Source organism: Cricetulus griseus, assembly GCF_003668045.3.
Source record: "Cricetulus griseus strain 17A/GY chromosome 1 unlocalized genomic scaffold, alternate assembly CriGri-PICRH-1.0 chr1_1, whole genome shotgun sequence".
NCBI lineage: Eukaryota > Metazoa > Chordata > Mammalia > Rodentia > Cricetidae > Cricetulus > Cricetulus griseus.
The window spans coordinates 16,736,168-16,760,979 of record NW_023276807.1 but is presented as its reverse complement, the minus strand read 5'-3'; the positions used below and the strand labels follow the sequence as shown (position 1 = coordinate 16,760,979).

Sequence of the window (24,812 nt, the reverse complement as noted above, 5' to 3'; positions counted from 1 at the left end):
GGGGCTGTAGTAAGATTAGCTGAGCCTCAGAGCTTCTGCCACTTGCCTTACTCTTGTAGGAATACTTGAGAGGTTCTTCCAGGACTCTAATGGGCTGTGAATTTAAAAAGGCAATTTGCCTTCTTACACTTCCTCCACCACACTCCTTGAGGCCACCATATTCCTCAGTCCCTTAGCCCTTTCTCAGTGCACAGTTCACACTGCAGCTAACTTGCAGTCAACAGCAAAAATTCCTGCAGGCAAACGTGGGGACTAAGGGGTGACCTAGCCATAGTGAAGTGAATTTACTGACAACCTTTCTCTGTTTCCATATACAAGGAGAAAAAGGACTGTTGTGGAATGTATAACTATGTAAAGATATATTGGATTTGCTTATGCTGTGGAATATTTGTTTGATGATGTAAAGATTGCTGTATTTGTTTAATTATGTAAAGATGTATTGCTGTTTCACCTTGCCTGCCTAAGGCAAAAGATTGAGCTAATGAAAACCTGAATGGTCAATAGGGAAGAGGTATAGGCAGAATTTTGAGAAGAGTAAGTAGGAGGAGGAATTTAGGCTCAAAGAAGAAAGAAAAGAGGGCAACAGAGCGATGCTAGGAGCCAGCTGGCCAGACGTGGAGGAAGCAAGAAGTAGGACATACAGAATGAAAGAAAGGAAAAATAAAACAAAAAACCTCAAGGCAAAACATAGATGAACATCATTTCAAGTATTTAAAATGAGAAATTTTTTAACATCTTAGAGAAAATCATTCCTAATGAAAGACCCCCGAAGAGGTACTTTTGTAGAAGGAGACCCGTACCCAAGAATCAGCGAGACCACGAACTTGGATGCAAATAGCAAGAGGCTTTATTGGATACACGGGTACCCGGGGCGACTTAGCTTCTGTGAGGCCAATCGCGACAAGCCAAGGGAGAGGGGTCCTTATATAGCAAAAAGCGCAAACGAGAAGCAGGGATTCTATTGGATAATTCAAATGAGGCGCAGTACAGAGCTATTCCCATTGGTCAATGTAAATGAGGTGCTACTCAGGGTTATTCAAATGAGGCGAAGTATAGAGTCATTCAAATGAGGTGAAATACAGAGTCATTTCTATTGGATGGTTCAAATGAGGCACAGAGCCATTCCAGACCAGCATATTCTCAAGGTCTGGTGTCTGGTACAACAGACTCAATTCCCCCCTCTGCATCCAGATGGCTTACCTTGGGGGCGGAGACCTTGGGACGGAGTGTTCCCCATCGGGCGGGGGCGCGGGGGCGGGGCCCCAGGCCGGCTCACCTGATGCTCGCCCTCGTGCCGGCCCACCTGTTGCTCGCCCTCGGGCCTCCTCGCGGGCTCCTCGCTCGGCCCCAGCCCCGGGGCGCGGTGCCAGGCGGGCGGGCAGGGGGCGCGGGGCCCCGCCAGGGTGGACCAGCTTTGGAGGGAACCGGTGGCCGGCCGGGCGTGCGGCGGCGGGGGAAGTGGAGGCCTGCGGGGGTGGTGATCGGGAAGGCGCAGGAGTGGAGGCATCCTCCCCGCGCCCCACCAGCCGCGGACCGGAGGAGGAGGCAAACTTGAGAAAGAGAGGGCTAAGGGGCAGGGGTCTTTCACTAATTAAAGGAATAAGAAATTTTAAAAATACTCAGCCTATAACGAAGGACTCTGGAGTCACAGGCTTGGTGGGAAATTGACTTAGCTGTCAAATTCATCTTTCCTTAGTAGAAGTCAATGTGTTAGGTAAAGGAAAAGTGCATTTATGTTTGCATTGTGGCTAGTCACTCACCTTCCCTGAACTCTGTGCTCTCATCTGAGGTGATAGATATTACCCCAGAAAGAATTTTCAACCACCCACCAGCCGCTTTGTTGTGCTGAAGAAATAAGACACACCGAGGTTTTCCTTTCTTCCCTTTTGTTTCTAATTCACTCAGCAACTGCCTCCTAAGAAGAACTACTCTTTTGGAGTTAACACACTTCTAAGAAAAGCCTGCATCCCAGTGTCATGTGGTGTGCCGGCCTCCTATCACCTCCTTGAGGTTGGCAAACACATTGTCCTATACAGTGCTATTCATTCTGCCTCCAAAATGTGTTCAAATCTCTCCTCCATCTCATCATCAAAAACTGTATCCCCTCCCCTGCTGGTCTCCTTACTGATTTTCCTGCTTGTGGTGCATTCTCCACACTGCAATCAGAGGTACCTTCTTTTAAACGTTTGAGACCAAGTCTAGACCTTGTCAGAAATGCACCTGTGGTCTCACCGCTCTTAGAAAGAAACTCAAGCCTCCTGACCATATTCCCAAAGGCAGTTAGGATGGGACCGACTCTAGCTGTGACTGTGGGCAGCTGACCCTTCTGTCACTGAGCTTCTTTACGCGGCTCTTTTCCATGCTAGATTCAATGTTTTTCTCACCAGGGGCTTCCGGTGTGCTCTTCTCTTTCCTCTGACTTGACTGGAAATGACTGTCAGCATTTTCAAGAAAGAAGGCTGCAGTCGGGGCTGTAGAATCGAATCCGGTCTCCACCACCTAGAAACTCCGTGCCAGGTGCCTTGATGGTTCTGCCTCGCTTAACCCACCAAATGGGTCGCAGGAGCAGGTTGGCCCCAGCCATCCCCTCTCTCAGAGAAGAGTCAAGCTACCACGTTTTATGGAGCCTGTACCGCAGCTTCTTGTTTGTTTCCTTCCTTGCCCTTACCTCGATTTGTAATTCCTTTGGTAACTTTTATGCTGCTGTTTGTTATCTGTCTTCACCATTTGAATGTGAGCCCTCAACGCGGTGTCCCACCTTATCACGGTGGCTGCAGCATGATGAATAGTGGAGGGCTGAGTAAAAGAACCACAGTAAGAAATAGTGTGGTGTGCGAGTCAGAGGCACAGGGGCGCAGAGGTTCATAATGTGGCCATTCTTGGAGCCTCCAGTGCTAATGCTGTGTCCATCAGTCACTAGGATCCTGGATGGCACCAGAGGCAGAGAAGGAAAGGAGGGGGACTCTCCACCGCTGACTGTTCCTCCACACGCCTCTCCTCATATGCTCATCTCCTATCTCCTTCTCAATATCCCAAAGAACTAGCAAATAAAACACTCAAATATTTCGTTCTCTGGGTCTGTTTTGTTTTTTAAAAGATCTTATAGGTTTTTGAAGATTTGTAGAGGAGTACCCTGAGAAAAGATAATTACTTGGCCATGAAAAGGCTCCCACCAGAGTGACTGTCCAGTGCTTTAAGCACCTCAAAACAAACGAGATCTGCACTCGTATTTGTAGGTTTACAATGTAGTTAGATAAAGGCTACACCACAGACAGACACAGTCAAACACCACTTTCCAATCAGAGAAAATGAGAACTCCAAGTCACACAGTTTCTCACTGTGCCACCTGAGGGCGCAAGAACACCAGATAAGAGAGACACCTGCACTGAAAAGCTTAGGAACCTTTTCTCCAGGTTGCCCTCTTCATATCCACCTCAGAATTAAGTGACAGCACTTGATAAAACACTAATTCAGAAGGCTCTTCTGAACCAAAAATCTAATCGTAGTAAGCACCTCCAGTACTTTTTATGCGGCTAATGTTTGAACACCTCCAGGGACCCCTAGTGCTCACCGACTGAAGGGTATAATTTCTGCGCATTGTCTCTGATACAGAAACGATTCCTCAGCGTATGCACCATAAAGCTACTAATTAGAAAATCGCATTCCTATAAAGTATACTGAGATTAACATCCATGGTGCAATCAGAGAGGCTGGTGCGTGCGAACCTAAGTCTTACAGCGCTGTGGATCTCCTCATAAAGGGGCTCGCTGCAGGGCAGGGTGACTTCTGTTCACTCACCTGTGTACCGTTTCCTGATGAAATCACCATTCCAGTCTGCATTCACTTTTTCCATGTGCAGAGATGCACGAGGCCACAATCCGTGTCGTAACTTGAACTGTAAACAGCTGCGGATTTCTGATTTCAAATTAAAAGCACTCAATCTTTATTCCCCAACACCAGTGACACCCTTTTTGGGGTTCTCCGGAAACTGATTCCACTCTGTCAAAGATGCAAATGGACAATGTCTCTCCTAAGTTAAGCTAGTTAAACACAGTACTCTCCCTGTGTTTCTATCCTTGGCATTTCTTTCCTGTGCTATCTTGGTCTCCCTATACCTCTACCCTAGTCTCTTGTGTTCTATGCCTAATAATTTGGCTCTTTGAGAAACTACTGTGTGTGCTCTGCCGTGCTCCACAGGTGAGCTCACCATTCCCCAACTCCTGCGTCTCTTCTGCTGATGACTGATTGGTGCATCACCATTTTGCTTCAGCCAGGTACCCAAAGGCCAACAATTGATGTTTCTGACAAATATCCAGTTGTTCCCAGTTCAGCAGAATTGTGAACAAGACACCAGAGGCCACTGTCCTCTCTCCACCTCCACACCCCCTTCCTTGTTCTTTCAGACACTAAGACCTGTCCATTTTATCCCCAGTGCCTTTGGCTCCTTCACATCTTCATTGCTCCTGGCCTATCTGTCATGTGTGGTTACAAGACCCTCCTGTCCCATATCCCTTGGCCCCTCTGTCTTCTGCTGTTATTCAGGCACCCTGAACCTCACATGCTTCACTCAGTGCTCAAGAACACTTCTATCCTGTAAGCCTCAGCTCTAAACACCATTCTCTTTTGAAGTGTTCAGTACAACAGAAACTTTTCTTAATTAATCTCAATGCAACTTGGTGGTAAAAATTACCATATTTTACTATAACTGTTTGAATCCCTTTGAACAAAAAAAAATCGCTTTTATTTTAATGTCAATAGCAGCTCTCTATCCAACCATTTTTTAAATAATGAGCACAAAAATTCATGATCCTTGTTATTGTAAAACTTATGTCATATGGTTAGGAAGAGGAGATAAATGTTTTTAAAATCATCTTAACTAACAGTACTAAACCAGAGTTCAGGAACCATGTTCTATTTATACAGAATCTGTCACAGCAAGCGACATATCAGAAACATGAATATAGCTGAATTAAAAATAAATGCACAAAGGATAGAAAGATGGAACTCATAAAACATGAATCCCATCCAGTTCCAACAGCCAGAGAATGTGCCCCTTTTAGTGTTTTCCATCTTTAGTTCTCTCCCACCCGGGACTCAGCTTGCCCCCACCCTAACACTGTTAAAGGCAGTCAGCACATCCTGAGACATCGATCACCCTATTCATCCCACCTTTGCAGCTTTCTTCTGCCTGAAACGCCTGTCCTAGACACCTTCTCTCCTAATACAATCCTCCATGCATTGCTGTCTGGTGAATGTAGCCCTTCTTTATACATGACACATGCATAAAACCCGTATACCATTGTAGTTTTTATACCACAATTTGGGATCATTCATAATCCCTATTTTGAATCATACGAAGCTTCCATTGGAGTGGCAATTTCATGATCTTGTCCCTCAGACTGATTCATTTTAAACTGCTTTTAGATGAAGCATGCTTCGGTTTCTTTCATATTCCTAGCTACACTACTCACAAGCTGGATACTATAAGAGAAATCAATATTACATGTTTATTGATTCTTTCACAACTGGAGAGCTCTTTGTACACAGAGGCAATGCTGGCTAGCTAATAAGATTGTGTGGGCATAGATTGATCTGGATCACAGTGAAGTTGGGGGGAAGGGAGGCAGCTATCCCTGTTTACCTCCTTGGGAAGGAAGTTAAAATCTCACCTTCTTTTTAAAATTCAATACAGTGGCAGAGTTTTTCAGAAAAAAAAAATACACAACTTCCTGGAAAGTTGATCTATGAATATAAATGGTTTATGCATGTAGCTTTCCATCAGTCGCCAGCATGCAGATGTCCTATGCTACAGTAATTATGAAAGGTTGTCACATATTTCAGCTGAATAAGTTCTTGTTTGCCACAAGCCTCCAGTTATTAACTGTAACAGAAATGAGAGCATATAAATACAGCTTGGTGTTTTTCCATGGGGGAAAAAATGAAATAGATGTCATTGACAGTGCAAAAAATAATAATAAAGAGAAAGAAAAATGACATGGGGGGTACCACAAAAAGCAATTGGCCAAGCCTGTCATTCGAAGACCTCTGGTACAAAGTGGGAAGGAAGGTGGTTCCTGATGGATGAGCAGACCGATGGTAGCGATGGCCTCAATGCAGTGCCTCTCTCAACTCCTCAATATGAGGCACTTTATAAACATAACAGGCAACGCATGGCCATATTCAATTTTTGCCAGAGATAAATTTTCATTATTTTAGTGTGTAATCATAGCAGGATGTCTGGAAATCATGAGGAATTTCCATCTCACAATCTCAAGTTTTTGTTTGTTTGTTTGTTTGTGGGGTTTTTTTTTTTGGTTTTTTTTTTTTTTTTTTTTTTTTTTTGGTTTTTCGAGACAGGGTTTCTCTGTGTAGCTTTGGAGCCTATCCTGGCACTCACTCTGGAGACCACACTGGCCTCGAATTCACAGAGATCCACCTGCCTCTGCCTACCGAGTGCTGGGATTAAAGGCGTGCACCACCAACGCCTGGCAATCTCAAGTTATTAAAGCTTGGTTTTCATGGAATTAAAGAACCTGGAATATGTTATCAAAGTTATATCAGTTTTTAGAAGAAGTTAAACTAATTCACCTTACCAAATGATAAACATAAAAACTGTCGCATTTGACCAGTGCTCAGAGTTATAAATGACAAATACATACGTATGTGTTTATATATGTGTACAATATACATACACACAGCATATGTATGTGTGTGCATATGTATCCTTGCGATAGTCCTGCCCATTTTTCATATCTACTTGAGAAATGCTTGGGAAAACATGTCTTGGTGCTGAAGTCTCACAGGGGACTGACTTGAGGCTAATAGGAGAGGCCAAGTACAAATTCTGCAGGTCCACACTTCCAGTAGACACAAGTGGTTCCATACTGTGGAAATTCACATGCATCCACAAATAGGAGCTTTCAACCTTTACTTTCATGGCCTCCTCTCCTACAGCCAAAAAAAAAAAAAAAAGATTCCAATTTGCCTATTGCTCAAGAGTTGTAAAATTTCGGGCCACCTTCTCAGGACTCTGAGTTCAGCTGAGTTGCATTTGCTGACACTGTCAATCTTGCCACACCTTTGATTCTTTAGGACAGCTGTAAATCAGGTCACCATCTTGGTTTCACCATAGCAGCAGCCAGTTGCATTACATACATTTTAATAATTTGGCTCCATTCTGCGGTATCCCTTACATGCACAGACAAATGGAGGAACAGCCTAGTCAAGGCTGAGCACAGCTCCCATGCTTTCGAAACCTTGGACTGTTCATAACTCATTGGTGACATCACCACAGGAAGTTTAAAGTTAGCCAATATATCAGAATCTACACAAACCTTAAGATAAACAAAGACTTGCCCTGTAAGAGTTAGTCTCAAATCTTCAGGCATCCTAATTTGAGTTCAGCATCATGTAACATACAAACACTAACTATGCAATAAAAGCAGTTGACACGTCTGTAATCCTACACTGCTGAATTCATATTGTTCTGATATGGAAGACCTCCATCCTTCAAGAGATAAGTAGGCCCACCATGCGTCGGGATCTTGTTTACCAACCTGATCACCTTTGTTTTCATTCCAGTTCCACAAACTTCTTCCACCATTTTTCTAAAATTCACACTTAGCACTCTTCACTTAGAGCTCCTTCAACTTTCTCCCTAGCATCTGAGCCTGCCCTCTCACAGCCAGAGGAACAGTTAACACTTGCTTCAGTCATCTTAGTGTCTCTGTTCTGTGTCTTTGCAACGAAAAACCAGGGGGAAATTGATGAAAATGTAGTTGTGTTCTTTCAGGAACAGAAAACCTTTACAAGTTATTAGTTCTGTATCAAATATGGTCACAAAGGGTCTGCAGGCTAGGAATAAACAAGCCCTCAAATGTGAAGGCCCCTCAGTAATGGAGAGCCCTTCACCACACAGGCGCATGTGTAGATCCTCCTGTCTTCAACCATAGCAGGAAAGGAGGAAGTGAGGAACATTGGTCACAAAGCCTAGGTCAACTTGGCAATGTCTTTTTAAAACTCTTTAGGTTATCATCTCTGATAATAAGTTGTTGTCATTGCCATTTTTTTAAATAGGGAAATAAAAAGAAGTGATAAGCTAGAAATCAAATTAGCAAAGAAATAGAAATCACATCCACCCTCCTTGTGCTACCTGGGATTTCTACTAACTATAGCATCTATTTGGAGGGATAATAAATTTTATCCCATACATGAAAATGTTTGATCCCACTTTGAGGATGTAACACGTCATATTCATTCTTTCTCTAATTTGTTGTGTTTGGTTGGTTGGTTTGGGATTTTGTTTTTGAGATGGCATCTCACTCTCAACCCAGGCTAACCTGGAACTTACAATATAGCCTGAACTTGGCCTCACACCAACAGAAATCTTTCTGCCTCATACTCCCACATGTTGGATATAGCTAGATAATTGCTTGTTTGCTTGTTTTTTATTTTTGGTTGCTTTGCTGTTTTGTTTTGAAATATGGTCTTATGTAACTCAGGTTAGCTTCAAGCTCAATATGTAGCCAAGAATGTCCTTCAACCCATGATCCTGCTGCCTCCACCTCCCAAGACTTGGCATTACATACACAAGCACACTCAGTTCTGCTTTCCTTCAACATTAAATACTTCAGAAATTTTGTTGTAATCAAAAGATTGCTAATTAGCTGAATGAAAATGGTTTTTCTGTGAGTTTAAAAGTCACAGCATTGACCTTTAGATGAGCTGGAGAGAGCTGAAATATACCTGGACTCCATGGCACTCGCTACATAAGTATTCATAGTCCTGGTATGCCTCCTCAGAACCATCCAAGGAAGAGCCTTCTCAACTATTGTGATCCTTTGGGGGGCGGGCACAGAAGAGTCCAATTTTTGCCCTTCTGTAGAGCAGTAACTGTGATTTCTGGAGAACAGCCATATATACATGGTGCTATGATTTGCCATAAACAACAGACCCAGATCAGTGGGAGAAGTCAAGCGACAGTGTGTTCAGGAACTCTCCCATGCAGAGGCTCATGTTACTCCTTCATACATTGGTCTTATTGTTATTCATTCACTTCTGAACCCATGGCTCCCACCACAAACTCCTCTTCTCAGGCCTTCTATCGAGCAAAACTTATCAGATCATTTTTTTTTTATCTATTTGTGTTTGTTTTCTGAGACAGGGTTTCTTTGCGTAGCCCTGACCTAGAACTCACTTTGTAGACCAGGCTGACCTTGAACTCACAGAAATACACCTGCCTCGGTCTCCCAAGTGTTAGGATTAAAGGCATGGGCCTCCCAAGTATTGGGATTAAATGTATTTGAGTCACCACCTTATCAGACCATTTCTAAACACCATTGCTTCTTTTGCATATTCCCCAAATCCCACAGGATCCCATTAAATTACCATAAGGCAGGGAAGGCTGTAGCACATGCTGTTTTCACTTTTCTTCAGACCAACCGACCTGCACCATTGCTCTGCTGCCTTCCCTGTCTTCCATGTTTGCTGTGCTTTTCTCCACTGCCAGTTAAATGAAGAGCAGGGCTACCAAGATCCGCCAGCTTGAACTGCCACTGATCTAAAACATAAAACATAAATGTTTAAAACCAAGCCACAAGCTTGGCCTGCAACCCATGCCAGTGATACCAGGCGAAGGAGTCTGGGAGAAAGGGATTGTGACTTTAAGGCCAACCTGAGCTACATAGCAAATTCCAAGCCAGCCTGAATTATGACACTCCTATCTTAGAAATAAACACTATCCCTTCCAAAACCAAATGAAAAATCCCACAAAGAATCCTTGAGATATTTACAGTGATTTGCCAGTGGTGGAAAATAAATTCTTTGTAATCTCTCACCATCATCACCACTCCCTCTCTTCTGTCATACACTTCTAAGACACATCAGAAACAGCTTCAAAAGTTCTGGTAACACCTCTCAGTCTCTTTACTCATCTCTATTTGCACATGCCTGGAGCATCCCTTATCATGATTCCATTTTTTAAGTGATCCTCCTACTTCTTAGCCTAGATAAAGACTTTGTTTCACTCATAAATCAGCTCTCTGCCCACTGTGGTACTAGAAAAAACATATCTCAACTTATTCAGCCATGGGCTTTATGAATCATTGTATTAACACTAACTGAGCATGGTCCACCACAGAACACACACATGGAAACTCTCTATTAACAAAATCTGTGAAACTGAGTTATGATTTTTCTTCCCAGCCACAGACCAAATGCTTTTCCTGCTCCTTCTAAATGGAATTAGTCACCACCTAGATCTTGTTACCCTTATCACTGTTCCCATAGAGTCACTACCCCCTGTTGTTTCCTCTTCCCCTTCTGCCACTTGCACAACATAATCCCTCTAAATTCTTCTTTCTTAGCTCTAACTCTCAAGTAATGTCTAACAAGCATCCTTGCCTTGCCTGAAAATCTCTGTAAGCCTGGTTTCATTAAGATTCACTGTGAATTTGTGTTCTGCATCCCAAATGAGCTTAGTTCCAAGCCTTTCATGAAAAAGCTCTTGTCATGCAAACCTCTAGACATCTCTATAAAACAATAAAGATGTGGAATATCTCTTCTTGCTTTGTGAACTGGCAAACATAAAGACAGAAACTGTCATGAATTCTCCCAAAGTTGCCCATAAGATAATGTTCTAATAGGTAGAACAATTGATTGAGAATGAAATTACTTAAGGCATTAGAAGCTGTTCGAATGGCAGTACTTATATTATGATTCTTCAAACCCCCCAATCCCCAGATCCTAGATCCCACACCCAGGGCCCCAGCCTAGTCTAGTCATCCCTGAACATACCACACCCAATCCCAGGCTTGAAATGATTGCACACCCTGCATGCCAGTCCAGCCCCTGTGTTGATGTGAACCCTAGGACACAGAATTTAAAAGAATAATCATAAAATATATCCAAGTATTGATGGAGTTTAAAGATACAAAAACAGTTCAATTAACTTAAAGAGAATAAACACCTGAGTTATTCCCAAGAAAACACAAGCATAAAGTTAATAGAGATGATAACAATCTAGATTTGAAAATTGAATTAAACAAAGAGATAGAAATACTGAAGAAGACCCAAGCTGAAAAAGGATTAATTGAAAATCCCAGTAACCCCACTAGAAAACTCAGGGGAAAACCTTACAAGGTGAATGAATCAAACAGGTTAATTATCAAGTCTCAAAGATAAAGTAGAAGAATTAGACCATACAAGCAAAGAATATGAAAAGAAAGCTAAAAGCACAGGAAAGGAGCAGGCAGGAACTGTGAGACAATGATCAAATGAAAGACAAAATCTTCAAATTATAGTCATGGATGAGGAATAAGAATTCTAAGTCAATGGCACAGACCAGATCTTCAACCTAAGGAAAGACACACCCAATAAGAAAATCAAGTAGACAAGGCCAGAAAAGAAGTCCCCTCCCCACATTATACTATATTAAAACACTGAGTCCACAAAACAAATAAAAAGTATTGAAAGCTGAAAGAGAAAATAGACAAGTCAAATACAAAGGAAAACTGAGAAAACCAAAAGAGCCTAGAGTGGGGCACTCTAAATTCTAAAAGACCATGACTGCTGACCTAGACTATTTACTCAACAAATCTATCTGCCAAGGAGAAAGGAGGAAGAAAAACTTTTCATGATTCAATCAAGCTAAAATAATTCATATCCAGAAAACCAACTGTGGAAGTTTGAAAGAAATGGCCCCCATAGGGAGTGGCACTATTAGGAAATGTGGCTTTGTTGAAGTAAGTGTGGCTTTGCTGGAAGAAATGTGTCACTGAGGGCTTTGAGGTCTTAGAAACTCAAGACAGGCCTAGTGTGTCTCAGTCTCTTCCTGATACCTATGGATCCAGATGCAGAACTCTCAGCTCTTTCTCTAGCACCATGTCTGCCTGCGTGCTGCCATGCTTCCCACCATTGTAATAATGGACTAAACCTCAGAACTGTAAGCCAGCCCCAGTTAAATGTTTTCCTTTATAAGAGTTGCCATGGTCATGGTGTCTCCTCACAGCAATAAAACTCCAACTAAGACAAGATTAAAACCTTAATAAAATAAAAACCATAATAAAAAGCCTTCAGCCTAAAAAAATGTTCAAGCCAAGATGAATATACAGTTGATTTCTGTACAAATTTCAAAATATATCTACAACAAATCTTTCTTAAATTATTCAAATATATAGAAATAGAAGGAGTACTCCCAAACTCCTTCTACAAAGTCAGTATTACTCTAATACCAAAACCAGGAAAAAACACAACAACATCAAAAAATAAAAAAAGAAAACTATAGGCCAACATTCCTTATGAACATAGATATAAAAATCCTCAGTAAAAGACTTGCAAATACAATACATAAATATATCAAAAAGATTATCTACCATGACAAGTTGGTTTTATCTCAGAGATAGATGGATGTTTTAACATATATAAGTCAAGAAATGTAGTAAATCACATAAAAGGATTTAAAGACAGAAGTCACATGATCATCTCAATAGCTGCAGAAAAAGTCGGAAAAAAAGAATCCAGCATGCCTTCATGATGAAAGTCTTAAAGAAAGTAGGACTGAAGAGAACATAACTCAACTTAATAAAGGTTACATTCACCTTTATTAACCAGCAGCCAGCACCACTATAAGTAGAGGAAAATATGAAGCAACCCCATTGAAATAAAAAGCAAAAAGGGTTATACAGTATCCCTACTCTTTTAATGTAGTGCAGGAGGTCTAAGACAAGAGAAAAGAATTAAAGGGATAGAAATAGAGAAAGAAATCAAACTAAATAGGGATATTTGGGAATTATATGATACTATACATAAGAGATCCCAAAAATTCCACCATGAAACTTGGAGAAATGATGAACAGTTTTAGTGAAGTGGCAAGATACACAAAACTAAAGCCTTCCACCAGCTAAGCAAACAATAAATTATGTAAAGATGAACCCACAGTGTAGCAGAGGATCTTTGCCAACAATATATCTGACAGAAGATTTAATATCCAGACTATATAAAGGATTTGAAAAAAAGAATTGAAAACCAAACAATTCATTCAAAAACATAGGCAGTGAATCCGAAGAGTTCTCAGAAGAAGAAAAAGTCGATACAAAATACCTCAAAAATTGTTCATCACCCTCAGAAATTAGGGAAACATAAATGAAACAACTTGAGACCTCATCTTATCCAATCAGAATGGCTAAGACCAACAAAAAAAGGGATAACAAATTCTGGAAAGGACATTGGAAAGAGAACTCCTCACTCGTCATTGGAGAAGCAAATTGGTAGAGTCACTCTGGAAATGAGGGTAGAGAATTTTCAAGTAGCTAAAATCTATCATAGGACCCAGCTGTCTCAGTTAGGGTATCTATTGCTGTGAAGAGACACCATGACCATGGCGATTCTTATTAGGGAAAAACATTAAATGGGGGAGGGGGCTTATATTTTCAGAGGTTTAGTTCATTATCATCAGGGTGCAACAAGGAGCAGACATGGTGCTGGAGAAGTAGCAACACCTTGATCCTGCATGCAACAGGAAGTGATCTGAGTGTCACACCAAGTGAAGCTTGAGCAAAGGAGACCTCAAAGCCTACCCCCAGAGTGACACACTTCCTTCAACAAGGCCATACCTACATCAACAATGCCACACCTTCTAATAGCTCCACTCCTTATGAGCTTATGGGGGCCAATTACATTCAAACTACCACACCAGCTATACCACTCCTGGGCCTATGCCCAAAGGATTTAACATTCTACCCCAAAGACACTTGCTCATCAATGTTCAGCTGTTCGGCCATTCTATTTACAAAAGATAAGTAACAGAAACAACATAAATGTCTTCCAACAAATGAATGAATAATGAAAGTATATTACATATACAAAATGGAATTTAAATCACCTGTAAAGAAAATGAAATTTTCTGGTATGTGAATGGAACTAGAAAGTATAATGAGTGAGCAAACCCAGATCAAGAAAGACAAATGTTTCATAATCTTTCTTATGTGAGGTTCCTAGCTCCAAGTCCTCAGATATGAGTATACACATGGAGTAACCACAGAAAAGTAAAAAATGTACTATGGTCAGGGGAAGATAGTTAGAGAGGGGCTACCAGGATACAAGTTATATGATGAAGTAGGGAGAATGGGGGCGCTTTAATTGGAGGAAGGAAAGCAATTCAGTAAGAGAAGGAAGGATAAGAGAAAACTCTTCATATGGGTATATGAAAAGGCCATAAGGAATCATATTATTTTATTTATCTAAAATTACATATAATACATGTAAGTGTAAATGTACATATATACATTTATAGTTTAAATGACGGTATCATACTTGGACCAACAATGCCTCACAAAAGAACCATAGACTGTCTAACAAATCTACAGTACTAGGCATGAGAAACTCCCTTTTAAGTTGCTTGTCAGGGGAATCCAAGAGACTCCCAAAACATTATCAGCTATTGCTGTTGCCCTTGGTTGCCTCCAAGACATTGAAGTTAAGTCCTGAATGCTAAAGACACAAGACTCAGAGGATCCAAGCTGGATCTGACCTGAAAGCCTGTTCTCTGAGAAGTAGCTTTAATAGTACAGGAAGGAGTTATAAAAACTGCCAAGGGGCAGGAGTAACAAATAGTTCCACCTTGCTTTGATGCCTGTGAGCCACACCAATGACCAGCATAGCAAGATATGCCTTAAAAAACAATAGTTACACTCATGTTGCCAGTAACCAATGGCTGTATAATTGGACTTAAAACCCACTAAACAAGAGGGAAATCATGCCTGCTACTGGAAATGCAGCCATCTACCACGAGGAGCTAATGAGGTCATGGGTCTTAGAGGAGAACCTGCTATCTACTTTACTAAACCATCATAATTCCTAACAGGGTTCTAAATATCTAATCCCATATCTACAGATAAATATAGCTTTTACCTTAACAAAAGGAGCATTTCTTTGCAATTTATGTAGACCGTTACAGAATACCACAACCACTCAAAATGCAGGGAACAATTGATCATGGACTTCCCAGCCCTAAATGATACATCTCCTACACAACTCTTACACCTAAGGCTCAGGGCACATCTTGGAAGAGGGGTGCAGAAAAATTGAAGAACCGGAATACAATCTGCTGTGAGATCCTGTTTCTTAGAAATGACAATGACACTTCACCCATGATGCCTCAACAATGTGGCTGCCTAAACAAGACCTGAACAAGTACAACACCAGTAGACATGTTAACATTGAAGAGAGAAATCTCATGAGGCCCTACATCAAGACAAAGAACTACAGGCAATTAAGGAATGATGAGAGCAGAAATAACCTTCCCCAGGGATGAGCCCCCTAATTGGTTATCCAATTCCAAGTAGTCAGTCCTGAAATTATATACATACAAGTAACACTAAACATACTAGGGTGTGTGTGTGTGTGTGTGTGTGTGTGTGTGTGTGTGTGTGTGTGTGTGTGTGTAAAACAATAATACTTAAAGAAAAAGAAGCCATAGATTTGGGGACATTGAAGGATTTGGAAGAGGGAAAAGTAAGGAAAATGATATAATTATATTTCAATCAATAATAATAAAAGTAAAACAAACAGAAAAGCAGCATGGGCTGGGGTTTTAGTTCTGTGGTAGAGCACTTACCTATTGTACACAAAACTCTGGATTCAATACTTAGCACACACACACACACACACACACACACACACACCACTAAGAGAGATGGGAAGCCTGCTACAACAATATTTCTAAGATCTCACATAGCTTCAAAGTTCTTCTCTAGACACTGTGAGGCAGATGCTGTAGTTTTTACACAGTCCCTGGGTGACTGAGATGAACTTCCAGACTTGGGAGGTGCGATCCTAGAGCTGTCCCAAGGTTTAAAATACTTCTCATTGCCCAAGCACAAACCCTTCATTCATCAGCAGAGTTGGTATTGTGGGAAAGTCCAGAGTAGAAGGAGTGACAGAGGAGAGGAAAGAATTTGATGGGCCCTGGTGTCTACACAGGATGCTCCCATTTGCCAGGTAGTCTGCCCAGCTGCCTGATAATTCTACAGGCCTCATCCAAGCATTGTTGTGAGATCCTTCTAAAGTCCAGATCTTATATCTTTCTCTCATTCAGAAACCATTCATGCTTCCCCAGAGTGTTAAGCAAAATATTTAAATCATTTATGGTCACATATTATGCCTTTAAATCAAATCCTGTCTGCCTTTGAAGATTTCTTTCCCACCACAGACAATAAATTCCAGCCTCCCCAATTCTTTAAGTACCCATATTCTGTCTTACCCTGCTGGCATGAGACACCTGAGCTGGAATTACAGGTAGTTGGGAACTGTTGGACATGAGTTCTGGAAACCACTTGGATTCTCTGCAAGAACATCAAGCATTCTTAACTGCTAAGCCATCTCAACAACACAATACAGATGTTCTCAATAGTGGGTATATATTAGACTTAACTAGAGAACTTGTAGAAATGTCCAGCTCAGGGACATAGCAGTCCTTTTGGAAAATCAGAGAAGTAAAAATTAGTATCTTTAAAACATTTTTGTCTTCCATTTTCCAGTGCCTTAGGAAGTCCACCCACTACTCTGTCTACAAGCCTCATCCCTACAGATATGTCTCTCCCTTGCCCTTACAAGAGTAACAACAGAATTCAAGTCAATAGACAAGGCCTAGACCTCACAGATGTAGAAGAGAGAAGCTGTGATTATACATAAATTTTGCTCCTATCTAAGGATTCACTTCTGCTTTTCCCATGTGTGTAAAAACACCTTCCTTCTATGGAATCCTGATCATTTTCCTCTAAGCTCAAGTTCTTGCCAGTTTCCTGCCTGGAGGCTTCCCTCACGATGTCCTCTTTTATTCTACCCATAAATACTTCTTCTAGAAACAGGGCACATATGTAATTCTGTAGTCCCTGTTACCCAACATTGGCTGCTCTGCCCAGAACTTTCTGATCCCCAGTCTAGTAGAGCTGGTTCTCTTCTCATTGCATCTTCCCCCAGGTACACACAAGCTGCTGCTGGGGACACTGAGTCCTCAACTCACTGTCCCACATAGGCAGCTCTGAACAATGGAGGAGAAGGGGAGCGGGATTCAGAAAGAACTCACCTTTAATTATTCCTGGGGTATGGCCAAGAGTGTCTCAAACAGAATCTTGGTAACATGTATTGGAAGACATTGCCAGCTGGTCAGAGGTTTCAGGCTTTCCATGGCCTAGTAGCTTATCTCAATAAGCTCAGCCACATGGAGCTCCCTCCCTCCCTAGAAAAGCTTCCTGCTCTTTACCTAGCCTTATCTGGGGAATTTCCCTGAGCCTGGAGGACTGACCTTATCTGAAAGCTGTCCCTAAACCAGAGCCTGACTCTAAAACCAGATGCCTGATTCATCTTTAGCTTGATTCTTGGCACAGATCCCTGTTAAGAAGACTTGAACTAGGAGCTCTGCAATAGCATCCAACTGCCACATACTAACCCTTGTGATAGGAGTGTGCCTCTTAATGTAAATTAGGGCTTGTCCTCTGACTCCCCAATCCTATATATTCCTCGTATTCTGGAATAAAATTGAGTTGGTTCACCAAACTCTGTCTGCTGAAGGACTGTCTTCATTTGTGCTCATGGACCCTGGTACAAAGCTTTCTGTTTTTTCCATCTATCACTGTATGAAGTCTAGAAACCAAAAGCCCTTCTGCCTCTTTCCACTTTCAACCTAGTGGCCAATGGGCTGAGAGGGAAAGAGGACCCCCACAAACATACTCTGAGAAAACAGGAGTGAATTGTCTTTCTGATTCTCGAGGCAACTTCAAAGCCAAAGCTATGCAACCTCCATTTCTACCAGAGTTCTACACCATGATAAATTTTTCTTCTTGTAAAGTGAACGCTGAATTCAACAGTCAAAAAGAGATTTTTTAATCTTAATCAAGTCCTTAAGTATTGATCACTTCCTGGCTTAACTAGAATCCTCCTGGCTTCAAAGAAATAAGCCATTAATGCTCTAACAGTTTCTGGGGTATAGCCAATTACGTAAATACATGAGTGATGATGAGAAGCTGTGTTATAAATTTTCATGCTGGTCTATGACTCAGAACCAGACAGGAAAACAGAGCCAGCTGGACTCCTGGATTTCCTCTTAGTGTGTGCTCCCCTCAGAGTCTCATTCCAGACAATGGCTGAATGGTGATGACTTCCTAGTGGTGGGCCTGCTTAACAGTGATATAGTTTACAGTTATAACCTGAAATCTGGCAAAGTAAGGATCAGGAACAAGTTCTCAACCTAAGCCTAAAAATCCATGTGTCTATCTAGGGAGGTTCTTCCAAATATGATGGCTGAAAGAGCCATACCTTCATCCACCCTGCACAGTGCCCCACATGGCTTTGCCCTATAAGTGTGACTGGAGTGATAAAAACATGAAGAAAGGACAGACACACAGCCACGTGTACAGAAAAGCAGTTACCAGGTGGGCCATGCTCACTTTGATGGAGCAGTATCATCTATGCGACACCCCAAAAACCTCAGCACATTTACTATGTACAGCATGAGAAGGAGGGGTTAGCTGGTCTGAGGAGGTAGTAGGAGTAGCTCAGGTTGCAGTCATAGGGAGAAAACTGCAGTTACAAATTTTCACACTCTGATCAATTGTCCTTACTCTCCTACTCAGACAAGAGGAAGGCTTTGCCATGACTCTGAACCTCACCTGGAGAAAGGCTTTGTAAATTCCCATAGGTCTCAGAGAGTGGTCCTCATCAATGATACATACCCAGGACTTCACCCACTCCTTCCACATTTACTGCAGGCTTCCTCAGCTCCTGAAAGTTCAGGGAGTATGAGTCCACCACTGAATCTATGCTAAAGTTTAAAGGCCACGATCCTTAACAATGTAGTGCACCAAAGAGAGGAGCAGAGAGACCATCACTGCTAAGTGGTATGCCAACAAATGAGAAGAACTGCTAATGTGGACAAGGAAGAGAAGGTCCAGGAAATGCAAGCCGGAAGAGAGCATAACCTTAAATACATGAATAGACATGAGGAAGAATAGTAGCAGTAATTCTTGCAGGCTGCAGAACTGCAAATCAGGACCAGAGAGATGGCTCAGCTGAGATGGGAGTACATTTGTTGCTCCCTTCCCTTGTTGCTCCCTTCCCATGAACCCAAAGTTCAGTTGCCAACAAAAATCTACCACTCCAGCTCCAGGAGATGTGATGCCTTCTTGTGACCTCCCCAGGCCCCTGAATATGAAAAGCATACACACACATACATACACATAAAAAATATGTGTGTGTTTTCAGGTAGGGAATTGAGCAAGAGTTAAGGTCAGAGTTGAGCAAGGTCTGCAATACCAAAGCACTTGAGTCTTGTGCTAAAAAATGTGGGTTTCTCAGCTGACCTGAACAAGGGCGAACTCTTGGTTCCCAGACTGATAGCTGGGAAACCAGCATGGGACTGATCCAGACCCCATGAACATGGGTGTCAGTGAGGAGACCTCAGAAATCTATGGGGCCATTTGTAGTAGATCAGTACTTATCCCTAGCATAGGAATGGACTTTGGGAGCCCATTCCACATAGAGGGATACTCCTTGAGCCTAGACACAAGGGGGAGTGCCTAGGCCCTATCCCAAAGGATATGACAGACTCTCAAGACCCCCTATGGAAGGCCTCATCCTCCCTGGGGAGCAGAAGGGGTATGGAATAGGTAGGGTGCTGGTTGTAGGGGGCAGGGGAGAGGGGGAGGCAGAGGGAACTGGGATTGACATGTCAAATAATCTTGTTTCTAATTTATATAAAAAATGAAGAGAAAGAAAAATAAAATTTGGGTTTCTATCTGAAGCTGTGGGGAGATGCTTCAGGTTGGTTCCATAGTTGATTTCTGGTTTGGGAAAAATGACTTCTTAGATGGATCAGGAGTGAATGGGGGGGTGAGCAAGGCTGCATGGAATGGTTTCCGCATGGTGCTACCTCCTGATCCTTGAAGAGCTGTTATTTGCATGCAAATGTGAAACTGTGAGTGTGATGTTAATGTATCTGTGTACTCAGGCACCAGCAAAGAAGCAGAGAAGGCTATAGTGTCATTACCATGTCTTTAAACTTCTGCTCCTCATAATATTTTCCAGTCAAGTTAATGGGAAATAACAAAAGAGCAACTCACCCTAGGGCAGTGGTTCTCAACCTGTGGGTAGCGACCCCTTTGGGGGTCAAATGACCCTTTAACAGGGTTCACCTAAGACCATCTGCATATCACATATTTACTTTATGAGTCTTGACAGTAGTAAAGTTATGGTTATGAAGTAGCAATGGAAATTATATGCTGGTTGATGGGTCACTATAATGTGAGGAACTGTATTAAAGGCTTGCAGCATTAGGAAAGTTGAGAACCACTAGACTAGGGAGTCAGCTGCCCCCCAGAACAGCCTCTTAAAGAGGTTTTGAAAAGAACTTTTTGGTTTTGTTTTTGTTTTTTTTTCTCTTTAAAGGTAGATGACCATGAGAATACGTTTGTCATCTTCCCAGGAAGACTAATTGGTCTCAATGTTTCCAGTCACTTTTACATGGGTGGCTACACTGAGTCCCATCAAGGGCCTTACTGAAGAGAGATGATTTTAGAAACAGTTTTTGAGGTAAGGCATGAGCAGTTTCTATAGGCCAGGCACTTGTTCCAATGTTTGAGGGAAGGCTAAGCCTTTAAAGTAAGACTCTTTAAAGTAAGCTCCAAAACCTGCCACATGGATTCCTTTCCAATCTGACCTAAAGTTTTATTTTAGTCAAAAAACATTTTTTTCACTGTTTATCTGTCACTCCCTAAATGTTTACTGGGTATTTAATAGTTTTTAATGAGCATAACAAGGATTCCTGTACTGGTGAATTTATAATCTAAAGGGATAGAAGAGAAGACAGATAGAAATTCTAAAGATATGAAATAAGTAATTATAGAATAGTACAATAAGTTATATTCTATGGGAAAAAAGAAAATATAGACCATGATAAGAGAGAACCAGGAATATGAGTAATTTTTTTGCATAGGATGCTTTTCAATATAAGATGAGCATGGTAGCTCTCAGGGAGTTGCTGTAAAAATTGAAATTCTAACTTTTGGGTATATTTAATGTACAAAATAAGAGGCAAATTCAAGTCAGCCTACCCATACCAACAAGACAGACCACAATGGCTATTGCAAGCTACCAAGATTAAAAGGCATATTGAAGGTCTGGTGTGGTAGTTCACACCAGTACCTAGCACTTAGAAGGCTGAGGCAGGAGGATTGCCATGAGTTTGAGGCCAACCTTGGCCACACAATGAGTTTCAAGGAAGCCTGGACTGCAGTGTGAGATGCTGAAAAAAAAAAGAGGGGGGGAAAGGTGAAACACCATCTTTGGACAAGGAACTGCACTGCTATGTTTCCATTACTGGGTACAAAAAGAAACAGGCTACAATACCCAGTTGTGAATAAAAACTGTGCTTTGAATTGCTACAATAATAATTCATGGTCCAAATACGCTTCACAATAGATCCAGTCCCAGAGCATTTGGTCACAAGACTGCTCATATTGTGTCCTCGGGCCCTTGGCCAGGTCCAGGCTAGTGTCCAAGAGAAGCCAAGGAACAGAGGCCAGATCAGGAAAGCTGCCCTTGGAGGCAGCAACTATCTCAGGCAGGGCAGGTCCTGCCTGCCTGGCAGCCCTCTATTCCACACCTTCACTGGCTTCCACAATGCTTACAATACGGGGAAGTAACATGGGTGATCCTACGGAACACACGGCAGGTTCTAACAAAATCACTTCATTCTGTCAAGAATCTCTAATCAACATCTTCTTTAAGCTATCTATAATCAGTACTAATTCTCAGAAGAGTGTCTTAAAGCGTATTGTGGCTTTGCACTAAATGCACTAAAGAGACCAACTGCTCTTTCACAGCGGGAGGTAATCTGAAAGGGATTATAGAGGCATAATAAATCAATAGTCTCTTGACATTATATTCAAGGAAAGAGATAGGTAAACTTGTGTATAAATGTAAAGAATGCATCTTCCACTCAGCAAGGCAGAGATCCTGTAGAAGGTTAATCAGAACTTTTCAATGGCTGAGAGAGCTAGGTCAGCAGTAGGGACTTTACTAGCATGTGTTAGGCCCTAGTTTCAATCCCTAGGACACACACACACACACACACACACACACACACACACACACACACACACACACACCATACCCTTGTTGTCAAACTTCTACCTCACTGTGCTTTCCTTCGGAAAAGATAACACACTTCCTTGCTATGCTATTCTGAGAGTGAGCTGATAAAGACCCAGATCGCTGCCAGGCCACAGCAAGTCCTGCAAGCTAGCAGGTGAGGCACAGTTCCTGAAATAGGCTTGCTGTTTTCTTGGCTAGAAACAGAGGTGAAAGCACAAGCTATGGAATCAGGCAGGCTGCACTCTGCCACCTGGCCGTTATGTGAAACACTGCTCACTGTGGACACAGGGCAATCTTACACCTCTTAGTGGAGAGCAGAACCTCCTCGACTATCCTGCTTAACCCCCAGCCTTGAAAGTGAACAATGGATATTGCAGGTTTGCTCTTCATCCCTTGACACTTCTCTTCTGTCTGTGCTCCCTTGTACCCTAGCATTGAGTATTTGGTGCAAAGCATTGACAACTATTTCCAACTTGGCACAACAACCAAACCACATCTGTCCCAGTAACCCATGGTTCCCAAAAGCTCATGTATCTTGTCTCTGAAATATGAAATAGGATAACTTCTTAAGAGCAGATATCTGGACCCACCCAAGAAGTGCTTAATTGGAATCTCCATAGTAACAGCTTAAAAAAATGTTATTTAACAAGACTCCCCCTGGTTAGCGACTATAATTAATCATAGCAGACAGAGCCTAGTGGAAGAATTTAACATTTGGGGTAAAGTTATGGGATTTATCTTTAGCAATGCAGTCAAAACACACAGCAAAAGATCATCTGGTTTAGTCTTTCACATTTCTATAAACACTTTTAACAAATAGCACCAACCCAAATGCTTGTAATGCAGCATACACATCCTTACTACACATAAAAGTGTGTTTGTCTTTGTTCTGTGAATTGTATTGTTTTTCCTACAATGTTTAAGATTCTTGAGGATACTGAGGTTAGCCACACTGTCACCTAAGCAGCCAACAGGGCTTCGGGTTCTAGCTGACCAGATGAGTCCTGCCTGCTCCTCATAATATCATCTGTTTACAAAGCTACAATTGCTCAAGCTGAGGCTTATGGGTAGTGGTCTTATACTGAACAATATAGTAAAGAAAGAGAGGAAGGTAGATGAGGCAGGAAGGGAAGAAAAAGTAAAAGGATCAGGCCCCCAAGTCAGCCCATGCCTTTTGGCAGAACTCCCTTTGTTTATAGAAAATCCTGCCTGAAGGCTGCTGTGCAAAGAAAACATCTGACAGGCAACCAACATCTTTGTCACTATCAGGGTCTTTTCTCAACACAGTCGTTTATTTCTTCTTCTATTGTCACCAGTCTGCCAGGAAGAAGCCTTTGTGTGATAACTCTTAAAGTGTGGTCTCTGGATCAGCATGACTATCACAGCAGAGTTCACTGGGAATATAATTTCTTTTTATAAAACTAAATTATTTACTTAATTACTTAGTGTGTGTATGTGTGTGTGTGTGTGTGTGTGTGTACCCAGCGTCCTTCTTACCTAGCCTTACTAGTGAGAGCAAACTGCCTTCCTCAAATTACCAATTCAAATGTTATCCTCATCCAGAAACACACACACACACACACACACACACACACACACACACACACACACACACACACCCTTTGGCCCAGTCAAGTTGAACCACAATATAAATGATCACAGTATCTACTCATTGTTCTGTTTGTCAAATTTTGTTCTCCATTTCTTCAAATTCCAAGTGTCAACTCAAATCCTACCTCCTTAGCAGAAGCCTACTCCCTGAGTTCTCACTGTACTCTCTCCACCCCTCCCCATGCCAAGTCCTTCCTACTATATATATATATATATATATATATATATTATATATATATATATTCAAAATGCTTGCTTCTGGAGGCAGAGCTGTGGCTCTAAGTTATAAAGATCACCATAGCAACTGGAATGATACACTCACAGCATACATGCTTATATCACAAGTTACTGCTGTTAGACTACTCGACAGGCTCCCTTACAACTACACATGACCAAGTGGCAAACTTGTAGCCAATGCAGTGTCACCATCTGTGATATTTACTATTTCTAAGTCATGCCTATGAAGACCTTCTGCACAGCTGTGTTGCCCACCCAACCTCGAGCTGCTCATGCTATAGATATTACATGAAAAAACAATATCAAGTATTATAAAAATTAGTTCTTCTTGGTGTAGCCGCTATTAAATATTTATTATCAGCTAAATGGAATGAGCAGGAGATAAATCAGATTGACTATCAGTAGGTGAAGCTGCTAGTCCAAAATAATGTACAACTATCAATACAGTTTCATGAGTTTTTTTTTTTTCAAAGAAGAAAGAAATTAGCTTGGTACAATAACTTAAGCTATTACTCTCAAATAATAAAGATTTAAAAAGCTACTACTTCAAAAAAATATAAAAAAAGCTACCACTTCTTTGGGGCCCAGCCAGCATCACTTCTCACTGTACACGTGCTCATGACTCCAGAGCTTCTATAACTATTTTCTTAGCAGTCAGATGCATGCATTGTGCACAAAACCTGCTTCACAGTGTTGCACTAATCGAGCAAGCCCTGTTTTAGCTCCCTAATGAAAGGGAAGGGCCTATTTGATCACACAGATGCTCATACACAGTTTTTCCACTGTGACCACTGTACTGCATTTCTAAGCTGCAGCAT

The 24,812-nt window shown here is 41.7% G+C and overlaps 1 long non-coding RNA gene across 1 annotated transcript; it reads right to left on the bottom strand.

Annotated features, from left to right (window-relative positions):
- Positions 1-1,224: 1,224 nt before the first annotated feature.
- On the bottom strand, positions 1,225-17,922 carry LOC103160097. The gene is made up of 5 exons (XR_003480611.2): positions 17,084-17,922; positions 16,259-16,340; positions 9,388-9,559; positions 3,799-3,999; positions 1,225-2,796 (listed from the first exon to the last, which is right to left on the bottom strand). It is a non-coding gene; the product is annotated as an uncharacterized LOC103160097 (long non-coding RNA).
- Between the last annotated feature and the right edge of the window lie 6,890 nt (positions 17,923-24,812).